The sequence below is a fragment of the Rattus norvegicus genome, chromosome 1 (genome assembly GCF_036323735.1).
Source record: "Rattus norvegicus strain BN/NHsdMcwi chromosome 1, GRCr8, whole genome shotgun sequence".
Classification (NCBI taxonomy): domain Eukaryota; kingdom Metazoa; phylum Chordata; class Mammalia; order Rodentia; family Muridae; genus Rattus; species Rattus norvegicus.
In genome coordinates this window covers 134510880-134520500 of record NC_086019.1, presented here as the reverse complement: position 1 = coordinate 134520500, position 9621 = coordinate 134510880, and positions in this window count along the sequence as shown.

Here is a 9621-nt window from a genome sequence, read left to right as displayed (position 1 = left end):
TTTCATAGGAAGTAATTTGGACTCTGCTTCCACACCATCTTTTTAGGACAGAATGAATAGTTTATCAAACTAGTCGTTTGGTATGGCATAAAAGTGTGTGAGAGTCTCCCTCAGGTTTTGAAGGCAGGTATCCATTGGAGTTTACTGATAACCCCGGTTTCTCTCTTCAGCAACCCCCCCCCCCCCCATTTCTTCCTTTAACCAAAGCCCTGGGGCTGGGAAAGAAAACAGCTGTCAGAGAAAGGCTGGTGTCGGTGATAAGCCTTTTGTGTGCAAGCTCAAACTTTGAGACCAGCCTGTCCAAACAAAACAGCTGTGGTCTTCTGTGTGGACAGCAGAGTACACCAAGGCTGTTCGGAAAGGGGGGTTGGAGGGCAGGGGGAGCATCCAGAAAATATGCTGGTCCCTGAAGCATTCTGTCCACGGTTGCACAATCCATGAAGGAATTCCCAAGGGGAGCCAAATTTTATTTTTAGTAGAGGTCAGTCCTTTGGTCTCTTTGTCCCCATCCTTCATTATGGTGCTTTAGCACATCACTGTTACAATAGCCCTTCATGTTGGAGGTGGCGGGCCTGGCTCCGCAGCTCTGGCATGAGGAAGGCAGGGGGACTCATTCTAGACTCCAAAATCCAGAGTGAAACTACCCACAGGGACCCCCGTTTCTGGATCAATCTGCTTCAACACCAATGTCTTTCTGCTAGTCCCAGAGCCTGGGTCAAGAACCTCTAAAGAAGGAAGTAAGGGACGCCAAGGTTACTTTGTAACCTCTTGTCTGGCTGTGCAAGCGGCTCTTAAAGCAACAAGGTGAAGATCTGAAGTAGAAGTCAAACTCTTTCTTTGGAGTTAAAACAGAGACTGTTTCAGGAACTTATCTGATTCCCATTGCCTCATTTGTCCCTCATGGGCATCCTTAAACTCTGTGGAAAGCAAGCCTGCAGCTGACATTCAGAGAGTAGCTTATCTCTGCAGGGGTTAGTGTTCCTTCTAAGGGTATTAAACATAGGAACTCATTTAGGAGAGCTTTCCTTCAACCTTTCTGTTATTACACATTCTCATAACTTTCAAATTGATTTCTGAATAAACCATAGAGAAAGAAATCATGATTCTCAGGTGATATTAGCTATTAAATGTGTTGATCGACATCATAAGGTAGTTCTTGAAGAGGACCAGACTGAAAGAGCTAAGATCATTACGGGCAAAGTTTCACTTTTGAAATTTCACTACTTTATCCAAGTTGTTCATCCTGGAAACGGGATGAAAAAGATCCCATTAAAAATATGTAATAGTAGGGGCCAGGCATGGTGGCATGTACAATCCCCCCCCCCCAACACTCAAGAGACAGAGGCAGCATTGAAACAAATTCAGAGCTAACATTTTGATCTGATGCTATTACAGATATCTGTGTCTGAGTATGGAGGTAATCTGTTTTTGTTTGTTTGTTTGTTTGTTTTTTGTTTGTTTGTTTGCTTGCTTGCTTTTGGACCAGGAGACGGAAGGACAGACAGCGCTTTACCTGGCTCATTTTCTTCCTAGTCTTCACGTTGTGTTTCCACAGATACCACAATGCTATATTCTGAATTCAGGCACACATCTATAAAAGGTAAAGCTTATAGGGCTATTAATGGATCGGTCACCAGGTTAAAGAAACTGAGTCACATTTTATACCTAATAGAGCAGTAGAGGGCTGTTTCTCCCTACCTCTGCCCCTGCCCCTCCCTACCCCTGCTTCTCCTTGCCCCTGCCCCTCCTTGTCCCTGCCCCTGTCCCTTTCCAATTTTGCCTTTTCCCCTTGCCCTCCCATTCCTTTCCAACTATTTGCTGCCCTGAGTTGCTCCAACTTAAGGCCTTGTACCGTGACGAGCAAACGCTAGTGTTGAGCCACAGATCAGAGCCAAGAGTAGAGACTTAGCACAGCAGGCAAGAGGAAACACTGATTTCAACATGATGTCAAAGTTGTGCCCATACCTGACCCAGATTTCTTAATCCTCCTCAGTCGGAAAGGCCCCTCTGCCTAGACCCATCTATGAATCCTCATGTGAATGGGAGGGGTTGTACTGCTTGGAAAGGTAGCTACTTCTGTTTTTCAGAGTTTTGTGACAACTTCTTCCCTGCAGATGACTCCCTTGAACAGCTTTCTTCCTCCCCACATCTCCCATTCAGCATTAAAAAGAAGTATCTACCTTCTGAGGCATGAAATGAAGTTATTTACTTGTTGCTCCAGAACCACCCCAAAGCTTTCTAGATATTGAATAAAATGCAAGCGATTTGATTTTTCTGCCCAGGACTCCTAAGGCAAGCTCACTGTTTCTTTCTGCAGCCCAGGTCATTCCATTACAGACAAGTATATATCTTGTTCCGTGCCATTTGATCGCTCCGAACTTCCAGAATGTACTGCACGTTTTGCCCCAATTTTAATGTACATTACTAACTTTCTATGGGAATGCTGCGTGGCCACCAGAACTTCTAATTAGAATTTCATCTTAAATAGAACAGAAGAGCACAGGCATCAAGACTAAAGGGAATTCCCATCCTATTGTAAGAACACTGCAGATACCCCTGAGAAGTGAGAGCCACTGGCCAGGCAAGAGGCTCCAGGACACACCCAGGTTGACTCAGATTCCTGTCCAACAGACATCTTTGAAGGCGAATGCTCTACAAGCAATTTGCTCCCGATGTTTTAAAGGCATGAACTCGGCGGTCTGCAAGCTCCCTCCTCACACAGGCACACATTTTCTGCTTTCTTTGGTGTCTCCTCATTTTATAACCAGAATCAAAGAAGAAAAAGTTCTTCTTCCTCTTGTCAAACGTTAATACACAAACTGAATAATTAACATGAGTTATCACTGCTCTTGATGGGAGCCATGTAGCCACATTCACAAATAGCAAAGTAATTGGCAAGATGAAAACAACTCAGACATGTAGGAGTGAAGCACAGCCAGCATCGACGAGAGAAAATAAAATATCTTTCATTCTTCCTCTGGACAGTTTTGAGGAGCGGGAGCGGGGGAGGGTTTACTGGAATACCGGAATGGAGTAAAATGTGGGCAGTTTGAATAAAATCCATGACTGTCTTTAATGTGGGTCCTTTTTAGGCGTCTTAAGGAAGCATCCACACATTTAGAGGGCTTTATTTCAATTATCTAAATGTTCCCAAACTGAAAATGAGAGAGGCTAACCGAAGTGAGAAAACAAAACAAAACAAAAACAACAACAACAAAAAAAACACCCAAAAATCAAACAAACAAAAAAACCCCTCAAGGACTGAGGACATGGCCCAGCAGCAAAAGCTGTGCATGAGGACCTGAGTTCTGAGCCCAAGCCCCAGCATTTGAAACTAAGAGTGGTACGCATTGTGTCTGTAATACCAGGGCTGGAAGGCAGATCCTTGGGTGGGGCTCCATGGCCAGTCCGTGTAGCTAATTCTGTGGGTACCAAGTTCAGAGGGAGAGAAACACAGTCTTGAAATTAAGGTGAAGAGTGATCAGTGACAATACCACACATCACCCTCCGGTTTTCATGTGTCCGTGTGTAGGTTAATGCACAGACACACACACACACACACAGGAGCTCAGGCGCACTTGAGAGAGACATCGACAAAAAGAGACAAAGAGAGACAGCGATAGGCAGAGAAACAGAGCAGGCAGAGAAGCAGGCAGAGAGACAGGCAGAGTGAGACAGAGGCAGGTTCTGAGAACAGCTTAAGGTGAAAATATGGCATTCTGCGGTTTCTATATACTTGATTCACAGCTTGTCTGTAAAGCAATAGGGTTTTTTTAAAATAATGTTTTAGGGAAACTTGATAGTGAAGCCTCTTTGGGAAGAGCCCAAACTATGCATCCCCAAGACACCGGAGCACCAGATTTTCCTGGCCCTGAAAGAATCTCTTATGTCCACCTTATTCTGGAATCTTCGCTACCTAACACAGCAGCAGGGAGTCTCTTTGCTGAACTACTGTGGACTTGTAGTGACTTGTAAAACAACCTAAAATGAAATGTTCTGGAATCCAGACAGAAATTTCTCCAGCGCTTAATAAACACTTTAAAGGACCTCTTACCTTGCTTCTTGGTCTTTCTGAGTTTCATGCTGTTTGTATTAACCTTACTTTGTATTCCTGCATAAGTATGTGTGTACCTGTTCCTGTGTGTGAAGGGGGGGTGTAGGGGGGGTGTGAGTGTGTGTGTGGGGTGTAAGTGTGTGTGTGTGGTGTGATACCTGTTCCTGTGTGTGTGTGTGTGTGTGTGTGTGTGTGTGTGCATGTGTGTGTGCATGCACATGGTCAGCCACATGGAGGCTGGAGGCTGACGTGAGGTGTCTTTCTCTACTGCCTCTATCCTTTCTTTTTGAGAGAGTATCTTCCATAGAATCTGGAGCTCAGAGATTTGACTAGACCTGCTAGCCAGCCAACCTCACAAATCTACCTGTCCCTGCTTTCCCAGTGCCAGGCTTCCTCGTGAGTGCTGCTGTGCCTGTTTCTCCGACTGAATCTCAAACCCAGGTCTTCACAATTGGACAGCAAGCAGTTTAGAAACTGACTCATCTTTCCAGTGGTCCGTATCTAATGTGCTTCCAGACAAACAAACCATGAAAGTAGATCAATCACCTCACAACATTCTCACCTCAGCGCTCTTGACATTTGAATGCAGATAGAGGGAGCCATGATGTCTACCATGGGCCTTATTCCCAAACCTCTATCCACTAGATAGAGCAGTGCCCCCTCTTATTGCCAGTCTCTGACAGCAGAAAATGTTTTCAGATATTAGCAGATGCCTCTCAGGGCAAAATGGCCTCCCATTGAGAACCACCACTGTTGCTCATTTACTTGAAATAAAAGCATTCTATGGCAAAGAAGAGTTTGTATAACAACTCTTGGCTTCTCTAAGTATTTCACTTGCTTTTTCATGATTACATGAAGTTGGCCATCTATCTGGGATAAAAAGAAAAGAAAAATCAAACAAAATCTTTCTATTTTCTTAGAATCAGTCAGCTCTTTACAAACCTATCCCACCAAGTTCTGAAGAAACTTGCTACCATCTTTGGGCAGGTTCTGCAACTCTGTATCCAGGAAATGTAGGTCAGGTGTCGAACCTTCCCTAAACTTACTTCTGTTGTTACACAGTAAGTAAAAGTGATTCCTCAAATTGATAGGCCAAATGTTCTGACAAGAACAAGCTCTAGCAAGCAACACTGTCTAAGAGAGAAACTTAAAGAGTACAAGAGTTTACAAAAATAATGACTGCTGTTATTAACATATGCTGTTAAATGTACGTTGGTAATGAAAGAGTTAAAACACATCCTTCATTGTCACCAAACCAGGACGTAATTATATGAGACCCATCTCAGTAAATACCCGTTAGCTCTCGTTCTCAACAGCAAAGTTCTCAACTCGGGTTTCAAAAACAAAACTTGACTCTACTTTTTAAATGATCTTGGTAAACACTGGAAGAGCGTTTTGAAATTCATCCTGCACAGCCAATTTAAGTGCGCCCACTTCCTGAGCTCAGATGTCCTCTGAGAAACAGAGAAGCCAGGTAATAAAGGTGAGGATGGGACAGCAGAGGTTGCTTAACAAGGTTAGCTAAAGCTGCTTGGAAGCAGTCCTAAAGACGTCGCCCAGTTCATTCAAGTGTGCCCAGGCATCTGTGAGCCCAGAACAGGGTGCCCTGTGATGTTTAATGTGTGATACAGCTAGTAGGGCAGGAGTAGGGAACTGAACACCAACCTTGTGTCTCTGTGTTTATTAAGTTGTATCACATGACATTCACCTCCCTAAACGGTGGCTTGGTGTGACACCGAATACTGTGATGTGTAAAGGAAGGTAACAGAGGCAGATCCAATCACTCCCAGCAACAAAAGCTTCTTTCTTAAGCCCTTTGAAAGGGTCTTTGGACACAATTTCCTTGCGTAACAATCACTAAATCCTATTCTTTCTGAATTGTGATATGTCCTTGCTCCTGGCTCGACTTGGGCTGAAGTCTCTTCTTACACTTGTGGTAGGCGACCTATTTTACAGGGCTCCACCAAACAATGCCCCAGTTACCTCCCAAGTTAATTCAAACAAAAGCAACACCATCATTTGAGAACTGAAGGACGCATGCCACTTCCCAGGAAGCTTTCTACAGAGTTGTTTCCACTTCGGACTAGCTATGGGCTCCGTCACTTTTTTTCCCACATCATTTAGAGACATCTTGTTCTTAAAGAAACACTTTCTGGGAAAAACAAACCAACCAGACAAGGAAGCCCTGAAAAGAGAAACCACTGCCAAGGGCAAAAATGCATTTCAGAGTAGATTGTGAGACCATCTATAATAGCCCACAATTTCGTAAAGGGACCACACAGATCTGTGAAATTGGCTTTGGGTTTATTTTATAATTGATTTTTTTTGTTGTGTCTGCATTTGTTTGTTTGTTTGTTTTGTGTATGTGTGGGAGCATGCATGTTGCAGTGGGAAGACCATTTGTGGGAGTCGACTCTGTCCTTCCACCAATTATTTCCTGGGGTTGAATTGTCAGGTTTGGTGGCAGGTGTCTTTTCCTGAAGTGTCATCTCATTGGCTCTACCTTTGACTTTGTGCGGAAAGGTCTGCAAGTCTCTGTGAGGGTTGGTCCTGCGCTTTGCCCAGGCTAATGTCCTAATTTTGTTTTGCATCCCTGTTAACGCACTGTCCAAAAGCAAATTGAGGAGGAGCAGGTTCATTCTGCTTACCGTTCAGTTCACACCCCATCTCTGAGAGAAATCAGGGCAGGAACTCAAAGCAGTAAGCTAAGCTAGAAATGAAAGGGAAATGCTTCTTGCGGGCTTCCTCTTTGGCTTGATCACTGTCTCATACTTCAATAGCATTTTTTATACATTATAGGACCAAACTACATAGGAAATAGCGCTACCCACAGTGGGCTGGGCCCTCCAACATCAATTCTGACAAACAAAACTTTTACAGATACATCCACAAACAAACCCTTTTCAAAGTGACAGCTAGTGTGGAAGATAAAGTCATTTACCACCTTCAGTGTCTTCTTTAACAGATAAAGCACATTGGTATCAGAATTGGGGACATTCCCCCACTCAAATTAACATTTATTCTTATGGTAATCATGTTAGATAAGTTTCAAACTTTAAATGAAAATAAAATAACTATTCTGTCATTAATAAGGGAAAGCAACAAAATACAGACAACAAGGCAATGTGTGGTTGAATTATGTAATAACAGCAGTAACACTCTGTCAGTTACAGTTTCCTTTCAACTGTAAGAAAGAACTGGTTTAGGAAGCTACCCGCTCTGCTGTGGCCTCTTTCTTGCCAGAGCTTGTCATGGGGCCAGGTGATCACTCAGGGTGAGACAAATCTATCATTTCTCCTGAGTGCTTTCTATAGTGGTATGGGTAACCTAGAAGATTGATGTTCCCTCAAAATGCCATCTTAAAGTGAGGAAATTTGTTGTTGATACACCAACAAACTTTCTCCTTTATTCCAGTTGAATCCGTCACCATGGGTGTATTGATTTCACTTTTCTTGGCTCCACATGCTTTTTCTTTCATTTTGAAGCAACCCCTGTTGAAATTTGTAGTAAAAAAGAAAAAAAATGAAAGTCATCTTGCTCCTTCATTGGATCTGATTGTGCTGGAACTAAGCTTTGCTGTGCTTTTTCTGATGTCCTGGGCATCAGAATTTGAACTTCTATCCCTGGATTCAAAACAGTATCCCTCATATTCTAGGCTAGGATATAATTTTGAGGGGCTAGGGAATCGTCCTCCACTCTTTTATAAATAAACTCAAAACATCAGTTTTTAAGTCATTGTCAGCTGCTTACTCTATGTGTTCTTTGAGAAAAACTTGCCTTTTCTTTCTTGGCTAGCTGCAGCTCTGGTCTCAAATGTCCCCCTATGTATCACCGTGGAATTCAGTCTGGCCCCAAACTCCAACTGACTTTCTAATTCAAATATAATTGTTGATTCACTTGAAAAACACTTGCAAGAAACTGTAAATGCTTCTTTTAGCTTATAATGAGTGACCTCACTTTATATTTGAAGAATCTGAGAATGGAGACCACATCTACCATCATTTCTCTATAGATAAATATCTAGAAATCTGTTAGCAGGCTTAGTCTGTAGAGAAACCCTTGGTAAAAGTGGCTAGACAAATGTGCCAAGGCAAAGAGATGTGATGGGTAAGAAGAATGTTCATAGAATTCTCTATTGACTGTGGACTTAGCAGTGTCTTTGGTGTCTCATTTCTCTATGGTTATGAGATGTGACACCGTGTCCTCCCCTCCCTTGGGATCTAGTTGGAAGACAGCACTTTGGAATTGAGATGGCTATCACTGTGAGTTCACACCATGGCTTCCAGAAGTATCCTTGGAAGAATATGGATTACCAGAGTTGCCTACTGGAGAATAGATATTGCCTTCTGTCTGTCATAATTCCAGTCAAGAATAGTTATCCTAAAACCTGAATTACACTAGCTTTTGTTTCCAGAATTAACACCAACCCCCCATGTGGAATCCAAGGCAAGCAGAGGTCTGTATCATGCTCAGTGGATCCTTCTACAGACATTCATCACTTGATGGCTATTTATTTATTATCTGTGTTCACAACCCTAAGAGACAGGTGATCCTCCTAAAGGAAGGATTGCAATCCTGTTGTTCTTAGGCCCTGTATTCCACTGCATAACAAAAGTAAGATGGAGAAGAGAAAGAAAAGGGCACGAAGGAGTGTACAGGATGTTTTATATGCATTGCATCAAGAAAGACCATGTTCATCTGGAACAGTCAGATGCTTCTGCTCTCCAAACTTCTGCACCACATCTAATGCTCCTATTAAGTTCCTCTCTGGGTTCTCGATTTCCTATGCTACTGTTTAGATTCTGTGGCCAGGGCTCCTTATTTGATCTGTCCTCCAAGACCAGCACAGAGCATGTCTCTTCTCTCTCTCTCTCTCTCTCTCTCTCTCTCTCTCTCTCTCTCTCCCTCCTTCCCTCTCTCCCTCCTTCCCCCACTCCTAGATTTTTCTTATTCTAGACTAGAGATCTAAGAACTTCCTGTAATTGCTCAAGACTCCATGTCTTTCCTTCCTCATTACCTTACATGCATGTGATATCACAATCCTCTTCCTACATCCTAGCCTTGGCTAGATCCTCCTCATGGGCTAAAAGCTACCTCCTCCATGATATCTCTTCCCACTCCCTTACTGGAAGCACCTCCTTCACTCTGCTTGCTCAATCTCTGTGGCAGACATTTTATGTTCTTCTGGTGTGTCAGAACTTCGATTAATTTTGCGTTTTCTTTCTATTTGCACAGCACTGTTCTCGCTTATAGACAGTTTCCTCTACAAGTGTTCCTAGTCTTCATCATCACTCTAGCATCTGTGTCTATCCAACTATCCTTTACCAAGGATCCAATCACATCCTCAGCCATGGAAGCATATTGTTTTGTTTCTCTTTTTTTCTTGATGAATATTAGCCACTAAACCATCCATATTCTTTTTTAAGGAGGGTGAGAGAAACCAGCAAAATAAGTACAACTTTAGTTTGTTTTTAATGAAAAAATTCAAAAGCTTTCAAAAGCCTACAACGCAAATAATAAAAATGGCCCATACAATGTAGTAACAGTCAAATTCAAGGTAAGGTCTG